The following is a 21,512-nucleotide window of genomic DNA, read 5'->3' as shown; positions in this document are numbered from 1 at the left end:
GATGCTTTCCAATTTTTCCAATCCTTCTTGTAGTGTGGGGCCCAAAACTGGACACAGTACTCCAGATGAGGCCTCACCAATGTCGAATAGAGGGGAACGATCACGTCCCTCAATCTGCTGGCAATGCCCCTACTTATACATCCCAAAATGCCATTGGTCTTCTTGGCAACAAGGGCACACTGTTGACTCATATCCACCTTCTCGTCCACAATAACCTCTAGGTCCTTTTCTGCAGAACTGCTGCCTAGCCATTCGGTCCCTAGTCTGTAGCGGTGCCTGGGATTCTTCCGTCCTAAGTACAGGACTCTGCACTTGTCCTTGTTGAACCTCATTAGATTTCTTTTGGCCCAATTCTCCAATTTGTCTAGGGCCCTCTGTATCCTATTCCTACCCTCCAGCGTATCTACCTCTCCTCCCAGTTTAGTGTCATCTGCAAACTTGCTGAGGGTGCAATCCACACCATCCTCCAGATCATTTATGAAGATATTGAACAAAACCGGCCTCAGGACCGACCCTTGGGGCACTCCACTTGATACTGGCTGCCAACTAGACATGGAGCCATTGATCACTACCCGTTGAGCCCGACAATCTAGCCAACTTTCTACCCACCTTCTAGTGCATTCATCCAGCCCATACTTCTTTAACTTGCTGACAAGAATACTGTGGGAGAGAGTGTCAAAAGCTTCACTAAAGTCAAGGAACAACACGTCCACTGCTTTCCCCTCATCCACAGAGCCAGTTATCTCGTCATAGAAGGCAATTAGATTGGTTAGGCATGACTTGCCCTTGTTGAATCCATGCTGACGGTTCCTGATCACTTTCCTCTCATCTAAGTGCTTCAGAATTGATTCCTTGAGGACCTGCTCCATGATTTTTCCAGGGACTGAGGTGAGGCTGACTGGCCTGTAGTTCCCTGGATCCTCCTCCTTCCCTTTTTAAAAGATGGGCACTACATTAGCCTTTTTCCAGTCGTCCGGGACTTCCCCGGATTGCCATGAGTTTTCAAAGATAATGGACAATGGCTCCGCAATCACATCTGCCAACTCCTTTAGCACTCTCGGATACAATGCATCCAGCCCCATGGACTTGTGCACATCCAGCTTTTCTAAATAGTCCCGAACCACTTCTTTCTCTACAGAGGGCTGGTCACCTCCTCCCCATGCTGTGCTGCCCAGTGCAGTAGTCTGGGAGCTGACCTTGTTCATGAAGACAGAGGCAAAAAAAGTATTGAGTACATTAGCTTTTTCCACATCCTCTGTCACTAGGTTGCCTCCCTCATTCAGTAAGAGGCCCACACTTTCTTTGACTTTCTTCTTGTTGCCAACATACCTGAAGAAACCCTTCTTGTTACTCTTAACATCTCTTGCTAGCTGCAACTCCAGATGTGATTTGGCCTTCCTGATTTCACTCCTGCATGTCCAAGCAATATTTTTATACTCATCCCTGGTCATTTGTCCAATCTTACACTTCTTGTAAGCTTCTTTTAAGCCTCTTGTAAGCAGGAGGCACTGGGAACGGGCAGGGGGAAGTTGGTAGGGGGCTGCTGATGTATTACTGTGGCTCTCTGGCAATGTACATTGTTGAATTCTGGTTCCTTCTCAGACTCAGGTTGGCCACCCCTGATTCAGACAATAAACAGCCTACGATAAACTCCTTGGATGCGATTCTGGCCCCAGTGATAATTTTATCATTGACTTCAATGTGGCCATGATTTCACCTCTTACACTGTGTTATGAGGCTGGAAATGAATGGACCCTTTGTCTCAAGGAGCTTTCAATCTGTAAATAAGGCAGATGATACAAACTGGGCCCAGGATATGCTGGCTGACCAGGTGAAAATTAATCTCAAAAGAGAGAGAAGATTCTTTTAGGCAAATATACTTCTTAGATTAATTTTCACTGAAATGCATCTAGGAAGGAATAGGTTTTAATGATGATGTAAATGAGAAGAAGATGGCCATTTGCAATTGAAAAATTGTTGAAGCATAAGAGGCAACATGGGAAAGAACATGAAATCCGTCCTGGAACAAGGTTATGAAGGAAGCACTTAGAATGGATGCTTGATTGGAGCAAAGAGAATAGGCAGCAAAAGGAGAGATTTAAACAAAGTAGTTTGGGTGAGCCTTGAGGATGACGAGAAGAAGCTTGACATTGATTCAGGAGGCAAGGGGAAGCCAGCTAAGGGATGTTATCGGATAACTGATGTGATCTTGGCAGCTGAAAAATGACTTTAGCTCCAGTATTTTGGATGGATTGTTGGGGAGGGAGGCAAGATGCAGGATGGCCAGAAAAGTGAAAGAGGAGCAAAGCATGGACTTGGGTTCTAGCAGGAGAACTGGAGAACTAGATGACAAATTTAATAGATTCACAGATTTTAAGGCCAGAAGGGACCATCATGATCATTGTAATCTGACCTCCTGCATAACACAGGCCACAGAACCTCAGTCAGCAATCTTTGCGTTAAATCCATAACTTCTGTTTGAGCTAGAACATGTCTTTTAGAGTTATCCAGTCTTGATTTAAAGATTTCAAATGACAGAGAACTCAGCACATCCCTAGATAAATGGTTCCAATGGCTAATTACTATCAGTTAAAAATGTGTTTCTCTCTAGTGTGAATTTGTCTGGTTTCAGTTTATAACCACTGGATCTTTTGGTGCCTTTTCCTACTAGACTAAAGAACTGACTATGATTTTATCAATGTTGTAAAAAATGTCTTATGCCCAGGAATTACAGCCTGGGTATAAGAGGAAAAAGAGACAAGGAAGCATGATGAGTGATGGTAAAAATAGTAGATTTGGCCAGAAAGATGGGGAGGGAAAGGTTTGAGGGGAAATACACAAATGTCAGTTTTGTGGAATAAATTATCATCACTGGAGAAACATAGCAAAAGAAATCACATTTTTGCCAGATACATAAAAAGCAAAACATATGGCTTGTTTGTCTCACATTTTTTGAATTTTTCTTCTATGTCAATAGGCAGGTTTTGGAAGATGGAAAGTGCCTTTCATTTCAATGAAAGACCCATATCCTTTATTATTAATTATTATTATTATTATTATTATTATTATTATTATTTTGCCAGCATAGAAAAGAATGTTTTCAAACTGTTGAAAATAGTTCCAATGACAATCAAAGCCAGAAATAAATTCAGAAAATTCAAAAACAAACAGTAAATTTTAGTACAATTAAAATGTACTTTGCCTTGGACAAAACTTTGCAGAATACCGAGTGTCTTTAGTGAAGGAAAAAACAGTCATCTTTCATGACCTTATTTGGCAGGTACGAGGAGAAATCTGCACAGATCTTTGCTGCATTAGGCCTGCCAGGTGCTTATGCTGCTGACTTTTCAGGGTCTGGAGTAAAATCCTACTCTATTGCAAGCCAATGGCAAAACACCTGAATCCTGCAGGATTGGAACCTAGATTCAAGGATATTTTCTTATAAAAAACATTCCTTTAATAAACCCAACAACACCAGGAGATTAACATTGTCTAGACCCCTGAGGTGAAATCCATGTCCCAGTAGCAAAACTTCCATGGACTTCAGTGAGGACAGGATTTCAGTATTAGAGTGTTTTGACTTTTTACTGTATCAAGCATGACTGTTTTATGGGTATTTTTCCTCCCCCACCCCAGTTTTGTTTTCTCCACTTGTCATCTCTCATCAAATGCTTAGACAGTAAGCCCTTTGGCGAATGACTTGGGCAGGCACTGCCCCTCACAATGCAACCTCAAACCCTAATTGGAAACTCTAGATACTGCTGAATAACAAATAAGTAACAATTTTTAAAATGTGTAAAACTGATAATCGATCTTGTCAAAAATCAGCAGAAGCCAGGCAGTAAGTTGTTAGACCTAATATTCTCAATAATAAAAGTGTCAGACAACACTACTAAAGCACCTTTCATCCACATATCTCAAAGCACTTTGAAAACATTAACTACTTACAGCATGTGGGGTAGGGAAGCATCATACTTGGATTAGTGTTGAGTAAACTGAGGATTAGAGTTACAGTTAGCTGACTTGCCCATCAGCATATTGACAATCAGTTGCATAGCTAAGAAGAGAACCCAAGAGTCCTGACTCATAACACGAGAAAACCTGGACTTGTGCTGGAAATGGCCCACCTTGATTATCATGCACATTGTAGGGAGAGTGGTCACTTTGGATGAACTATTACCAGCAGGAGAGTGAGTTTGTGTGTGTATGGGGGTGGGAGGTGAGAAAACCTGGATTTCTGCTGGAAATAGCCCACCTTGATTTTCATACACATTGTAAGGAGAGTGGTCACTTTGGATAAGCTATTACCAGCAGGAGAGTGAGTTTGTGTGGATGGGGGTGGAGGGTGAGAAAACCTGGATTTGTGCTGGAAATGGCCCAACTTGATTATCATACACATTGTAAGGAGAGTGATCACTTTAGATAAGCTATTACCAGCAGGAGATTGGGGTGGGAGGAGGTATTGTTTCATGGTCTCTGTGTATATAATGTCTTCTGCAGTTTCCACAGTATGCATCCGATGAAGTGAGCTGTAGCTCACGAAAGCTTATGCTCAAATAAATTGGTTAGTCTCTAAGGTGCCACAAGTACTCCTTTTCTTTTTGTGAATACAGACTAACACGGCTGTTACTCTGAAATATGAAAAGGAGGACTTGTGGCACCTTAGAGACTAACCAATTTATTAGAGCATAAGCTTTCGTGAGCTGTAGCTCACGAAAGCTTATGCTCTAATAAATTGGTTAGTCTCTAAGGTGCCACAAGTCCTCCTTTTCTTTTTGCGAATACAGACTAACACGGCTGCTACTCTGAACTCTGAAATATGTAATTAATGGTGTTATGTGTTTATTGATGGGTATGACCATTGGGTACATTTTCTTCTCAACACATGCATATGATCAAAGTCAATTTAGAAAGCACTTTGGACATGAAGGATATATATGAGTCAAGTATCATTAGTCTCCCAAAGACATTTTATCTCAGGGAAGGCAGAGTACCGTTTTAGAATGTATAGCTCTTATTTTGGTATTAGCAGGAATTGTGCATCTGAATCAACAGGTGTGTACACACACACACACTTACTTACACATGCTACAGTGTCCAAACAGAAAGAATTACAGGTAGAATTTTCTTCTTAAATCTGAATTTTCTGGTTGTTGGGGTGTTTTTTTTTAGTTTGTTTCCCTGCCTTGATATTAGTTAAACATAGTTTTTCTGTTATGTGTAAGCAGCAAAATTCAAAACTATGACAATAGCTTATGAGTAATTGCCGATGTGATGATAGTTAACCACCCAAGTTTAACCCAACATATCTTAAAACTGATCTCAGAGTGATGACAATCGCAATCTTGATTAGAAAGTGGAGAAACGAAACGATAATTAGTAATTATTCTCCAAAAGATATGCTGTCAAGCTGGAAGAATTATTAAGGATTAAAAAATAATGAACTAGCCAATTAAAATCATAACAGCAGAATTAGGTCTTGGTTCAAAAAGGTACTTAAGCGTCTGTAAACCTTAAGTAAATGAAACGTCCTATTGAAATGTCAGGAATAAATTGAAATCAATGGAATTAAATTGAAGTCAATAGTACTACTCATGTGCTTAAGTACCTCGGTAATCAGGGCCACAATTTGTAGGAAGGATTAGGATAAAGTTCATAGATATGCTTTAAGTCAAACATTGGAGTCCTTACTCAATGAGTTCAGTGGGTGTTTCGATTCAGATCAGGTTGAATAAAAGTTGAGTAAAGGTCTCAAGATTCGTACCTTCATACTGATAATTGTATAAATCACTCCTGTCAAACTGAGTAGTCAGCATCTTGCTATGTGCTGATGTTTCTCCTGAGAACTTTAAATAAAGAAAAAAAACACATTTTATGTTGAAAAACTCTATCATAGTTGAAAAATTAGGCAAGCACAGTATGCACCACAACATTCGTCATGCATTGGCACGTCCCAATTAATCAAGGGTGACACCAGAATGTGTCTTTAGAAGTCACTGGCATTCTTAATTAGTCAATAACTATCTAGTCACACACCATATAAAATACAACTTCCTATCAATGTGCTATTTTAGCATCTGATTCTGTAGCTGCTTCTCATATCACATGCAGAAGCGCCATTGAAATCAATGGGATTTCTATGCCTAGAGCATCTGGAGAAGAAAGTACTTTAGTATCCCACCTAACACGATGAAAAAGATACTCTGCACTTAGAAAACCAGTTATTTGTATAAAATAATCTGCATAGTGACAATTTCATGATGGTACTGTATACAGCTGATGGAGCCAAATAAAATACAGATAAGACCTAGAGTCATGACATGTTAAAACGACAACTCAGTGTTCCAGTAGAGGGATTCCTGGGTCTCAAAGGTATTTGCTTACTCCATGAGTGCAGGTCATCCAAACACTGATGAAGAACCTTTCCCGGATGGGGAAAGTGAGTTATGCAACTTGCCCTTTACAAGAGGATTCCCTCTTGGATTAGGGGAGTAGGCTGATCAACCACCCCAAGTGGAAACCTTTCAGATGAAGATAAGTAAAACCAGGGATTTTGGAGGGAGCACATTAGAGTGAGTTTTACAGTCTGGATGGGAAAGGGCACCAAAGAATCAGATAAGTATCCAAATGTTTGGATGCTCCTTGGAATGTCTGGAATCACACACAAATTTCTAATGGAGATGAGCTGAGTTTGTATGCTCACACACAGAAAAGCAAGGCATTGAGTGCCCCATCAGTTGACAGACCAGATGAAAGGGACGTAAGGGTTTCACAATGTCCCCAGATGCTTTTGATTAAAAGGAGATCAAGCATGGGAACAAGATTGAGACTGCTAAGAGAAAATTTTCCATTAAAAGCAGGTTAGCACTGAAAGAACAATCATTCTGCAGAATTTTCTTTGAAGGTTTCAAGGTGTCCTACTGGGGTGCATGATACAAATGATGACTGGGAATTTCAGGTCAGAGACTGAAGGTGATTTCAAGATGGCAAATGTCTTATGAATAAAATGGAGAGGAAGGGAGATGGAGATATATCCATTCAGGGAAACAGATCTGCGATGAATCACATAATTATGTTATGGTGTGTTCTGTACATATTTTGGGGAGATAGTGTAGGTATATGCAAAATCTTTTAAGGTGCAGTATCAGAGCCATATCAAGAAGGAAAAAGGAAAGGTCATTGTGAAATATTACAATCATGCTGATGATGAATTAGATTGGACTGTCTTGCTCATAGTGGAATGGCGGATCTTAGAGTTGTTTCTAGAAAGTGCCTGTAGGATAATAAGATGATTTATAGTTATTTTCTCTCAGTGTAGGAGTGTGACACGCTATACCTCGGGGAGCATCCTGTTAGCCCCATATTCCTCATTTATATCTAATTGTGATATTGCATATAAAGCATGCCATGTGAGGTATCAGGGGAAAGGTTATGATTGGCTGAAACCCACTGTTCCATCTAAATATGTATATCATTAATGCATATGAAGTTATGAGAATTGTATTGCATGATTGTCACTAAAATATTCTGTGAGTTTGGGACGCACCCAGATACTAGCTCCCTAAAGACAATAACAAGGGGGATCACCAATGCCTGAGCAGGTATTGAACAACCATCAACAGCCATTGTCCAGCAAGGGAGTTACAATGCAATAACTCTCCTGCAAAAGGGCACACCAGGGGAATTGCTCAACCTTGCCTGCTGACTCAGCAATGCCCACCAAACATACCTGGACGTATGTTCTCCATGCATATGGATTAGGGGAATAAAACAGAACGCAGTGGCCCCATGCTTTGCCTTTTCTCCTCCCACCAGCTGTGCTGCAAGCAACGAGGACACTGAGAAGACTGAAGACTCCAACAGAGGAGACTGTCCCAGGCTTCAAAAGTGAAACCTGTGTACTATGAACAGCAATATCCAAAGGGGTGTGAAAACTGCTTAATCTAGATGTTTCCCAGTCTAATAGGGCTGAGAGTATAGATTGTGTGCTTATATTTTATTTTATTTTATTTTGGTAACCACTTTGATTTTTTGCCTATCACTTATAATAACTTAAAATCTATCTGTTGTAATCAGTAAATTTGCATTACTGTTTATCTTTACCAGTGAGTTTGCCTGAAGTGATTGGTAAATCTGCTCAGGTTTACAAAGGCTGGTGTATGTCCACTTTCCATTGATGAGTGATGAATCAATTAATAAACTTGCATTGCTCAAGAAAGGGTCTTGAGCAGTGCAAGATGGTATATTCCTGAGGTACAAGGCTTGGAGCTGGGGGGATTTGTCTGGGGCCCTAATCTGTGTGATTCATTAATGGCTCTGGGAGCATCCATGCAATCTACTTGGTAGTGGGGCTCCACATACTGTTGTGCTGAGTGATAACAGCACCTGGAGGAGTTTGCTGCTTGTTACTAGCAAAGCATTCTGAGAGGCAGCCCAGGCTGGAGAGTTAAGGAGGCAAAGCGGTCCCACAGTCCCAGGTTCCACTCGGGGGATCCCATCACAGCGAATAGATAACGAAAGAAGAATCTGAATTTGGGACAGTAGCCCATATGTGGCTTGTAGCCCATGATCAGTTACTTGTAAGTCTAGCATGATATATAAGTGTTTTCAGTCGAGGCTGGAAATGCAGAAGACATACCATGGTATACTAGTATGACAACTGGTGTACAAGGAGAGGGGTGGGAGTTCAGGCAGGAGTTATGTTTTCGAGAGATTAAATTCATACACAAGTATTTGTGGATAAACATATTCCTAGGGGTGGTGGGGTTTTCTTTCTTTCTTTCTTTCTTTCTTTCTTTCTTTCTTTCTTTCTTTCTTTCTTTCTTTCTTTCTTTCTTTCTTAACATGGGTCAGATATTTATAGATCTAGAGAACCTTTATTTAGCTTTAGCATTATTTAGCTTTTTTTTCATTTTTACTATTATTTATCCCCCTGTCCCACATGGAGGACTTTCTAACTCCCCACACACAGTTAAAAATGCCAGCACCATTAGACACTGAATTGGGGGGAAATTAAGTCTTGTCTTCCTAACGTTTTTTAGTGCAGGAGACATTTAAGCAAAGAAGATCACTTAGAAACAAAAGCAGCCACTAAATGGGTCATTTTGAATTGTTCATGAAAGGTCATTTAGACTCAGAGATCAGTCTGGGGTTTTAGTTGTTTTTGTTCTCTGCCCATTATTTTCAGTAGCAGAGATTAAAATGCCATAAGACACAGTCAGAGTAACATAGCAGTCAAGAGAGATGCTATGGGCAATTGAAGATTTGGGTTAGCTTGGAATATTTTAGTGGCATAGCCACATGGTAAGTAAAACCAGTGGCTAATTAAGAGCCGCAATGCATCAGGAAGCAGAGGTTTGGTTTTATATTCAGGGTACATGGTGAGCAAAGGGTTAGCCAGAATTGTTGCTGGTAATAGCTCACCTTAAGTGATCACTCTCGTTACTGTGTGTATGGTAACACCCATTGTTTCATGTTCTCTATGTATATAAATCTCCCCACTGTATTTTCCACTGAATGCATCCAATGAAGTGAGCTGTAGCTCACAAAAGCTTATGCTCAAATAAATTGGTTAGTCTCTAAGGTGCCACAAGTACTCCTTTTCTTTTTGCGAATACAGACTGACATGGCTACTACTCTAAAACCTGAAAAAGGAATGTTATTTTTAAAAAAAAGAGTTCTGCTTTTATATCTGTTTCCAGAACTTTTAATTGTGGTCTCCTAGGATGAACAGCCAACAGGATTGTCAAACAATTTTCTGGGCTTATAATTTAGGCATTGTTGAGATAATTAACTCGACTGCTGCAGATCTAATGCTAGTGGTTAGATGCTGTGTTTTTGGGGTTTTTGTTGTTGTGCTTTTCTTAAACATAGCTCTCATGGCCAGCCATGTGCCTAGGTTAATTAACAGTATATATGTGTTTCTCCCTGTTTCCAGTTTGCTCTGACTGTAATAGAATTGCTTTGTCAAGCCCCACAATGTTTCTGCAAGTTCGATTACCATAGAGGTAGATAAGTGGTGCAAGGATTTATATTTGGAATCCCAATAAAACCCCAATGGAACCAAAGCTAGAGATTTAATACGCCCAATGTTTGTTTGTTTCACATTTTCTAATATATCATATGTAATTATGTTTAGTGGTTGGCTACCCTCTAAGTACCTGTCACCAGTCTGAGACTCCACTAGTCAATAATTTAAACACACAAAAAAAGAAGAGTCTTTTTGGTCCACGTCTATTACTTGAATGTTTAGGTGTCTGGTCAAACTGGACTTACGCATGGCCAGACAAGGATGAACATATGAAAACAGATCTCAGACATGTTATTTGATTTAGGAAGTGACTGTGGGTGTGGGAAAGTTAGCAACAGTTATTTTACCCCAATGCTTACTGGGCTTGAGCTTTCTTTTCCTCCTCTACAGAGTTTGAGCAATTGTGGCCAGTACAAACATAGCCAATGTCTTTAATTAGATGACCCTGAGTTGCAAAGTTCATTTCTGGATCCAAACATTCCCAAGGTTTAGGAGTATTTAGTGCTGTTGATTTGTTTCAACCCTTAATAGAGATTGGGCCAATCACAAAGGTTGTATACCGATCCAGCACCAAACTGCACTGACAGATGAACATAAGAACAGCCATACTGGGACAGACCAAAAGTCCATCAAGCCCAGCATCCTGTCTTCCAACAGTGGACAATGCCAGGTGCCCCAGAGGGAATGAACAGAACAGGCAACCATCAAGTGATCCATTCCTTGTCGCCCATTCCCAGCCATCCCTGTCCATCCTGGCTAATATGTTCATCCTTGATGAACTTATCTCGATCTTTTTTGAACTGTGTTATAGTCTTGGCCTTCACAACATTCTCTGACAAGGAGTTCCACAGGTTTACTATGTGTTGTGTGAAAAAAATACTTCCTTTTGTTTGTTTTAAATCTGCTGCCTATTAATTTCATTTGGTGACCCCTAGTCCTTGTGTTATGAGAAGGAGTGAATAACACTTCCTTATTTATTTTCTCCACACCTGTCATGATTTTATAGACCTCTGTCATATCCCCCCTTAGTCCTCTCTTTTCCAAGCTGAAAAGTCCTAGTCTTATTAATCTCACCTCATATGGAAGCTGTTCTGTACTCCTAATCATTTTGTTGTCCTTTTCTGAACCTTTTCCAAGTCTAATATATCTTTTTTAAGATGGGACAACCATATCTGCATGCACTATTCAAGATGTGAGCGTACCATAGATTTATATAGAGGCAAGATGATATTTTCTGTCTTATTATCTATTCCTTTCTTAATGATTTCCAACATTCTGTTCACTTTTTTGACTGCCACTGCATATTGAGTGGATATTTTCAGAGAACTATCCACAATGACTCCATAATCTCTTTCTTGAGTGGTAATAGTTAATTTAGACCCCATCATTTTATATGTATAGTTGGGATTATGTTTTCCAATGTACATTACTTTGCATTTATCAACACTGAATTTCATCTGCCATTTTGTTGCCCCATCACCCAGTTTTGTGAGATCCTTTTGTAGCTCTTTGTAGTCTGCTTGGGATCTAACTATCTTCAGTAGTTTTGTACCATCTGCAAATTTTGCCACCTCACTGTTTACCTCTTTTTCCAGATCATTTATGAATATGTTGAATAAGACTGGTCCCAGTACAGACCTCTGGGGGACACCACTATTTACTTCTCTCCATTCTGTAAACTGACCATTTATTCCTATCCTTTTTTCCCTATCTTTTATCCAGTTACCCATCCATGAGAGAACCTTCCCTCTTAACCTTAAGAGCCTTTGGTGAGGGACTTTGTCAAAGACTTTCTGAAAATCTAAGTGCACTACATTCTCTGGATTCCCCTTGTCCACATACTTGTTGACCCCTCAAAGAATTCCAGTAGATTGGTGAGAAATGATTTCTGTTTACAAAAACCATATTGACTCTTCCCCAACAAATTATGTTCATCTATGTGTCTGACAATTTTGTTTTTTTACTATCATTTCAACCAGTTTGCCCGGTACTGAAGTCAGGCTTACTGGCCTGTAATTGCCAGGGTGACCTGTGGAGCCCTTTTTAAAAATTGGTGTCACATTAACTATCCTCCAGTCATTTGGTACAGAAGCTGATTTAAATGATAGGTTACAAACCACAGTTAGTAGTTCTGCAATTTCACATTTGAGTTCCTCCTTCAGCACTCTTGGGTGAATACCATCTGATCCTGGTGACTGTTTAGTTTATCAATTTGTTCCAAAACCTCCTCCTATGACACCTCAATCTGGGACAGTTCCTCAGATTTGTCACCTAAAAAGAATGGCTCAGGTTTGGGAATCTCCCTCACATCCTCAGCTGTGAAAATAATTCATTTAGTTTCTCTGCAATGGCCTTATCATCCTTGAGTGCTCCTTTAGCATCTCAATCATCTAGTGGCCCCACTGGTTGTTTAGCTTCTGATGTACTTACAATGTTTTTTTGCTATTACTTTTTGAGTCTTTAGCTAGCTGTTCTTCAAATTATTTTTTTTTTTGGCTTTCCTAATTATATTTTTACTCTTCACTTGCCAGAGTGTATGCTCCTTTCTATTTTCCTCACTAGGATTTAACTTCCACTTTTTAAAGAATGTTTTTTTGTCTCTCACTGCTTCTTTTACTTTGTTGTTTAGCCACTGTGACACTTTTTTGGTTCTCTTACTATATTCTTTTTTAATTTGGAGTATACATTTAAGTTGAGCCTCTACTATGGTGTCTTTAAAAGTTTCTATGCAGCTTGCAGGGATTTCACTTTTGGCACCTTTTAATTTCTGTTTCACTAACTTCCTCATTTTTGTGTAGTTCCCCTTTCTGAAATTAAATGCTACCGTGTTGGGCTGCTGTTGTGCTTTCCCTGCCACAGGGATGTTAAATTTAATTATATTATGGTCACTATTACCAAGCGGTCCAGCTATATTCACCTCTTGGACCAGATTCTGTGCTCCATTTAGGACTAAATCAAGAATTCCCTTTCCTCTTGTGGATTCCAGGACTAGCTGCTCCAAGAAGCTGTCATTTAAGATGTCAAGAAACTTTATCTCTGCATCCTGTCCTGAGGTGACGTGTACTCAGTCAACGTGGGGATAGTTGATATCCCCCATTATTATTGTGTTTTTTATTTTTACAGCCTTTCTAGACTCCCTGAGCATTTCATAGTGACTATCACTATCCTGGTCAGGTGGTTGGTAATATATCCCTACTGCTATATTCTTATTATAGAGCATGGAATTACTATCCATTGAGATTCTATAATACAGTTTAGTTCATTTGAGATTTTTAGTTCATTTGATTCTATGATTTCTTTCATACATAGTGCCACTCCCCCACCAGCACAACCTGTTCTGTCCTTCCAATACATTTTGTACCCTGGTATTATTTTGTCCCATTAATTATTCTCATTCCACCAAGTTTCTGTGATGCTTATTATATCAATATCCTCATTTAATATGAGGCACTCTAGTTCACTCATCTTATTATTTAGACTTCTAGCATTTGGATATAAGTACTTAAAAATTGTCACTTTGTAGCTGTCTGCCATTACATGCTGTAATTGAATGGGACCCTTTTTCATTTGACTGTTTCTCATCAGATCCTACTCATATTTTATCATCTTCCATCCTCTCCTTCTTACTAGGACATAGAGAATCTCCATTAATAGATCCTTTCCTAAGGGATGTCTCTGTCCGAACCATGTGCTCCTCCGCACATGTTGGCTTTCCCCCAGCCCTTAGTTTAAAAACTGCTCTACAAACTTTTTAATTTTAAGTGCCACCAATCTGATTCCATTTTAGTTTAGGTGGAGCCTATCTTTTCTGTATAGGCTTCCCCTTTCCCAAAAGTTTCCCCAGTTCCTAATAAATCTAAACCCTTCCTCCCTACACCACCGTCTCATCCACGCATTGAGACCCTGCAGTTCTGCCTGTCTAACTGGTCCTGCACTTGGAACTTGGAAGCATTTCAGAGAATGCTACCATGGAGGTCCTGGACTTCAATTTCTTATCTAGCAGCCTAAATTTGGCCTCCAGGACCTCTCTCCTATCCTTCCCTATGTCATTGATACCTACACGTACTATGATCACCAGCTTAAGCACTGCACATAAGTCTATCTAGATGTCTTGAGAAATCTGCAACCTTCACACCAGGCAGGCAAGTCTTCATGTGGTTCTCCTGGTCATCGCAAACCCAGCTATCTATGTTTGTAATGATCGAATCCCCCATAACTATTACCTGTCTCTTCCTAATAACTGAAGCTCACTCCCCCAGAGAAACAGCCATGTTAGTCTGTATCTGCAAAAAGAAAAGGAGGACTTGTGGCACCTTAGAGACTTACACATTTATTTGAGCATAAGCTTTCGTGAGCTACAGCTCACTCCTCAATGTGAGAGGATACCACAACATGAAGATAGATAGGTCCATCCCTAGTTATAATAAATCTCTATTTACTGGAAATACTGGTACTCTTCATCAACTTCACAGTTCAGCAGCAGTTCTCTCTAAAAAAAACGAGGCATTTCAATAATCTATCTAGACACCCAGTGGTTAGAAAGTTACATACGTAGATAAGAAGCTTCTGTAATTAAACAACAGTTGATTCAGAACATACTGGCTGCTGTTGGCACAATGCGTGGGCACAAAGGTAGCTTTGAAATAACTGAATTTAGGTAAGTGCATTCAAATTACATTACCGGGTTTCAGTGAGCATCAAAATTAGATATAAAAGGTGAAGATGGATAAATGACCCATGATCTCCCTTGCCTCAGAAGAGGGTTGGGGAGTTGCACGTGGGTTATAGCCATCTTGTGAAGAAGAGAGGGAGGTGGAGTAACCTCACCAGGCTCCAATGCAGCACTCTGCCTGCTGCCTTCATGCCTGTCTAATTTTCAGCTTTTGTTGAAAGGGGAGATTTCTCAGGCCTTCAGGACCATCTCCGAAGTCTCAGGACTTCTAGCTCTGCCATAACCATGAATGTCCCATATACGACAGTTGCAGAAACCTCAGCTGTGAAAGTTATATTGAATAGATCCAACTGTTACATATGTGCTTCACGTTAGCACTCTAAGTAGCCACCTTGACTTCAATGGGACTAAATACAGGAGTAAAGTTAAGCATATTCCTAAGTGTTTGCAGGATTGGGGCCTAAGTTTGTATGTGCAAATGCCAGCTTCTCTTTTTGTACTATAATGAGTCTTTCCATATGAACCCAGAACGGTCCATGCTGCTTTAAACAAGTATCCAGTCTCTCACAGTGGCCATTAAGTAGATACTTTTGAGGAAGATGAATGAAAGCCTGTAGTGAACAATTATGGAATAACCTGCCCACAGGAAAGTTTCTTCCTAACCTCGAGCTGACATAAGGTAACCTCTTATGACCTGACGCATGAGGACTTATACCTCAGGCTACGATTATGTCAAGGATGTCACAGAAGTCACAGAATCTGTGACATTTTTTGCTTCAGCTGTCAGCCAGTGGTGGCCCCAAAAGTACTCGGCTGCCACAGGTGGCAGGGCCTCCCGCAGCTCCCAGCCGCTGCCCTGGAGCTCCGAGCCATGGCGGGGGAGCTCTGCAGCTCTGAACCATAGCAGGGGGAACCTACAGTTCCCAGCTGCCAGCCCTGGAGCTCCAAGCCACAGCGGGGGAGCTCTGCAGCTCTGAGCCCTGGCAGGGGGACCCTACAGTTCCCAGCTGCCGGCCCTGGAGCTCCAAGCCACAGCGGGGGAACCTCTGCAGCTCCCAGATGCCAGCTTCGAGTCATGGCGGGTGCCTCTGCAATTCTGAGCGGGGGGGGGGAGAGGGGGTGGAGGGGAGAGACATCCTGGAGCTGCAGCAACAGTGGGTGCTGGACACCCCCCCCCACACACACACACACTCCCCATTTTGTCACAGTTATTTTTAGTAAAAGTCACGGATAGGTCACAGTCTTCTGTGAGTTTTTTGTTTAGTGCCCTTACTTATGCCCCTCAAATAAATAATAAATAATTAATTCAATTGAGATTCTAATATAGCCAAGCTTGTTCTAATTAATGTAAGTGCGAAAGCTCTTATTACCCATATAAAAAGTCCAGTTCATAAGAGAGCTGCAGAAATGTTTGCAAATAACATATCATTATGGCCATTTGCTTACTTTTTTACCTTGCCCCTCTGTAATTAGTCCCCATACACAAATAAATACACCGATAATCTGCGTGCTGTATTTCTGCACTGGCTGTATTAACAATATAGAAGCTATTTAAATGAACAAAGCATGTGTTTGAGTATGTGGTTGCGTGCTGTGGTAGGGGTGGGGATATCACCAATTACCATTTGCCCTTTTGGCTGGAAGAAAGGCACAGCTCGTAGCTTCTAGCAGGCATGAGGTGGATAATATTGCAAGCAAGATGGTAGGAAAAAGGCTTAACTGTACCCTGATCAAAGATTAAAGCTGGCAAACACAGCCCATTTGGGTAACAAATGGACTTCAAAGATCTGGCGGGGCCTCATTTTTATTTTCTGTCTTGTGTGGTATTTGCCAATTAAGGACAATTTGTATTAAATGAAGCAAGAGAGAGCATTCAGAGCATGAATTGAGCCATTGCTAAAAATCATAAATTGGATTAGTTTGGCATCTAATTCTTGGCAATTTTGATTCAAATGCTTGGAGTGTAAGTAAGGGGAATAACTGAGGGATGAGATTGAGTTTAGTGCTGCATACTTCTGAAAAGCCAATTCCATGTGCTTGGCCTCAGCATAGTGTGGGCAAGGAAGGGAACTCAGTAGATGAGCGCATTTGATATTTTTTTTATTTTTGCCCTATGCATAAAATTCACCCCAGTGCAGAGGTGAATGTACCCCAGTGCAAGGCCTATGCATCACTTAAGCCGCTTGGACCAAATTCTTGCCCCTTCCCTGTGGTTGCAAGGCTCCTCTTGACCCTGGCACAACAAAACCACTGGACTACCACTGTGCCTGGGAAGGAAGCATGTTCTCAGCAGCCTGCATCAGGGCTGCTCACATGTTGTGTATCATGGGAACCAGCTCTGCAGGTTTTCCTGACATGGATACCACAGCAGCTCCTCAGGGAGAGCTGAGATGAACAAATGGATTGATAACTCCACAGGATTCTCTGATCTACCTCACACTTGCCATGTCACTAAAACCACAGAGGGTACTCTAGTCCACAGGCTGCAGAGCATCTCTTCAAACTGGGGGAAGGAGAGGCCTCCTCTTCCTTTCATCCACATTCATCCCTGCTGGTTGGTGGTGGACTTGGGTCTTAATGTGGGAACACAGTGACAGAAACATCTAGGGAGAGAAGGTGACAGGAGGCTTAAGGCTGAGTAGGCTTTTCTACAGGTCTTCTACTTGGTATAAATGCCCTAAGAGGAAATTTTGATGACCTTTCATCTATTTGTGTCTGATTGTAAGTCCTCCAGGACTTGATCTGTGTTTGTACAGCACCCAGCACAACAGGACTTCACTCCTGACTTGGGTTTTGGGTGCTGCTATAACATAAATGTTTAAATATAATAAATAATCATTATTGCCATTAAAAATAATCATGAAGTAGATAGTTTCATTGGCACAATCCCAGGCAAATTTGTGATCTTTGTATGTGTAACCTGACCTGTCTAAGGACAACCTGCCAACCATTCATGGATATCAAACAAGAAAATCTGTCTGTCCCCATTTTTGGTAACTGAAATTAGGTAAATTATTTTAAAAATTAAAATTTGTCATATGTTAATGTGTTGTTCATTTACAAGGACATTAGGGTGGGGAGTGCAATTTTAATATTCAGATCCATGTAAAGAATTCTGGTCACTCAATGCACCCAGAATTATAAACTTCAGGTCCAGAGTTGACAATAAGTAACTGAGTTCTAATTGTCCAGCCTTAGAATTTAGTGGTGCCAGGTTCCCAGAGATAGTTTATTCCTAGCCCGCCATTTAAAAAGCAAAGCCTCATGTTAAAACTCATTATGTTAGTAGTATAGGATAAAATTCTGTTTGTTCAAATCATGTTCTGAAAAGGCAGTTAGAGAGAGATTACATACAGACCTTTTCAGTCTTTAATTGTTCCTAGGGCAGCACAGTGATGCTAATTAGCATCCTAAAGTAATGCAGTGTTCTGTTAAAAGCTCCTTCCAGAATAGATCTCAGACTTGAATCCTAAATCGCACCTCTTCCTTGAAGGATGGAATCTGCATTCAAAGGGTGTTACATTTTCACTTTGCAGACTCTAAACTTCCTGACTATAAAATGCAAAATCGTAGCTGCATAAGTTCTGTTTACACTTCTGGAGCAGATGTTTATTGCTCTAACAATGTCTCCATCTTAACAGCCTTTCAGTGATGCAAATGCAGCAGTCATACAAAGGCAATTTTCCAGAGTTCAGCTTTTTAAATGTTTAAAAAAAGTGAAGATGTTTTTCCTGGAGACAATATTAAATCCAAAACCATTTCTAAATCCATTGAAAAAGCATCAGAATCTCACTAGCGTCAAATGAAGAATTTTCAACGTCAAAGTTTATAAGGCAAAATGTTTGGTTTCTTTAGGCCACAAATTCTTGGTTCTGTGACATAATCAGTGTTCAGTAATTGATTTCATTTTGAAACCTTGCTTTTCCTATCCCCACTGTACTCTTACAGGTCACTTCACCTTGCCAAGCTATGCAGGAGTTCATATATTCCAAACAATATTAATAAAAATAATAATATGCCAGGCAGGATCACACCATAAATATTTATTAGGCTAGGCAAAAGGCAATAAAATAACATGCATCTAGAAAGGTAAATCTCTGATAAAAGTAAATTTGTAGATGAGTCCCTGCAGAGCTATTTCAAGATAATTTTTTTGGCATGTGTGGGTAACGAGTTCTGTTAAAGAAACAGAATACTATTCTAAAGACTGCTGCAGGAAACATTCTTTTCTACTTTCATAATAATGTTTATGCTCAAAATGGAAGCCTTTGCCACCAATTTTTCATTTTGGTCCAGATACTAAAAAAAAATCTTACTCCCATTGAACTGAACGGGACTACTTGCCTTAGTAAATGCAACTCAATATGAAAAAGGATGAAGCTTTTTATTATGACTATTTTTGTGTTAAAGTTTATATCTCTCATGGCTATTCACAAAACAAGAGTGTTGGGGGAATATTTTACTGCACAAATACAACTGAAGTGGGGGGACGTGGGAGTGATTTCTTGTGACTGGGAAGAATGTTGTTTCATTTAGTGAATTCTGTGCCTTGATGAGACTTTTTAAATGAAAAGTTTGAGACAGTCAAAACTGGCTGGTTAGACCATAAATTCATCATAACGTAGATTAATTTTTGCCAGCTTCACCAGTTGTGATTTCCCCACCTCGAACTGTCTTGCCTAATATTATACAACATGAAATGACAATTGTCCTTCAAAATTCTCAATCATCTGTTCATACTGAAAGTTGTTGTAGAAGAAGAGTTCTGTGTAGCTCGACAGCTTGTCTCTCTAACCAACAGAAGTTGGTCCAATAAAAGATATTACCTCACCCACCTTGTCTTTCTCATGCTGAAAGTTAACCAATTTCTAAACATTTAAAAAATGCAATACTGCAATGCAGATGCCACTGAAAAGAGATGAAACCATAATCTAGTGCACCCATGGCAAATCAATTCTCATTCTTCCAACAGGTATGTCTCAAAATATAACTTTGCTGCTTGCAAATACAACAGAAATGCTATGTCAGAAACATTTCTGTAAAATGTCCAATTTTAAGTACTAATATGGCACTTATTACCACAGCATATGAGCACCTTTGAATCTTTCAACATATTTATCATCACTACGCCTCTGTAAAGTATTATGTCCATTTTACAGATGCAGAACTGAGGCACAGAGAGAGTGACTTAGCCAAGGTTACACAGGAAGTCATTGGCAGAGCAGGAAATTAAATCTAGATGTTCTGAACACCAAGCTAGTGCCCATACCACTGGACCATCCTTCTGTACTCAATCTCCTCACAGCTCAGAAAGAGAGACATTAGAGAACTTAACCAGAGGCAACAAGGGCCTGATCCTTAATTATTCAGGTCAATGGGAGTTTTGCATTGTCTTAAGTGTGTAAAAGACCAGGACTGAAATGCTTAAATACAGTCAGGTAGTTTTTGCACAGCCCATAATGTGGATTTCCTAAAAATGCTTAACACACACTATTTGAAACCTGTATCAAATAGTTAATAGAAACTTAATTGTGCCTTAAAACCAACATAAACTTTAGCACCACAGGGATATCAGTTTACTGAGACTGTCTTTGACAAGACTTAATGCCATTTAGATGTAATTCAAAATATTTACTTCTTTAAATCACAGATTGTTTCTCCTGTTAATTTCAAAACACAAATTGAGACTAAGCAGGATTATTACAAAACCACGCTTATTGTGTTAACGCTTTTCTATTCCTGGGAAAATTGGGTATTTTGAATGTTCATAATTACAAACTACCTCCACATACTCAATACGATCTTCAACATGTCTTGTGCACAAGGTCCTGCCAGGCATTGACCCGTAGTGCAGGTTCACCTCTTCTCTGTCAGTCAAGAAGGCTTTTCTAACAGCTACATGTGTGGTGAACCTCATTAACCCCAGTCCGCACGCCAGTATGATCCTTGTAAAAGTAAAGATCCACCAACTGTCAGTTATCTCAGTTGCAAAGAGAGGAACACAAAGCTAACAACGATCAGTAAATATTTTGTGGATTCTTTGTTTTGTGTGTATTGTCCAGGCAATGATTTAGTTTTTGAGAGGTAGAAAAGAAGGAATCTCTAACATAAGCCAAATTCTCCTCTCAGGTACATCACTACATAGCCAGTATAATTCAATTGTTGGCATAAAGAGTATCAAATTTGGTCCAAATATTGAAATGGGTGAAATAAGAAAATCTACCTGGCATGATACTGTATGTTAAATCCAGTTCAGAGAACATGGGAAGCACTTCAATTAGGTAACGGAGCTGCATAGAGATATTGTGCAGCTACTGGTTGCTTGTGTGTCATGTCTCAAGTCCAAATACAGTAATCTAATAACACTAAAGGCAAGCTATTCTCGGGAGGTTCCCAGTGAAGAGAGAACCGAAGTCAGGAAGTCTATGACTTTGATGTAGTGTTAGGTAAAGAGCTTTGTGCTTTACATAAAGAAAGGCACATTGTATGTCTTTAACCATTACTAAAGGCTCATTGTAACATATGGGCTGGGGGTTTTCTCCAGCTCGCATCAATTTTACCCCTGTATAATTCCACTGACTTTAACAGAGTTATGCCTGATTTACAGTGGTATAGGTGACAGTAGAATGAGATCTCAAACTTTCACTCAACACAGAGTAACATTCATGTCCAAAGCCCTCATTGATGGCAGGATCTGTAGCTGATATAAATCAACAAAACTCCACTGATTTACACCATCTAAGGATCTCATTCTTCTGAGTATTTAAGTACAGAAGAATAGAATTAGCTGATATAAGTTCAATTGGATAA

This window comes from Lepidochelys kempii, chromosome 1 (genome assembly GCF_965140265.1).
Source record: "Lepidochelys kempii isolate rLepKem1 chromosome 1, rLepKem1.hap2, whole genome shotgun sequence".
Taxonomy (NCBI): domain Eukaryota; kingdom Metazoa; phylum Chordata; order Testudines; family Cheloniidae; genus Lepidochelys; species Lepidochelys kempii.
Note: the sequence above shows the minus strand (reverse complement) of the source record.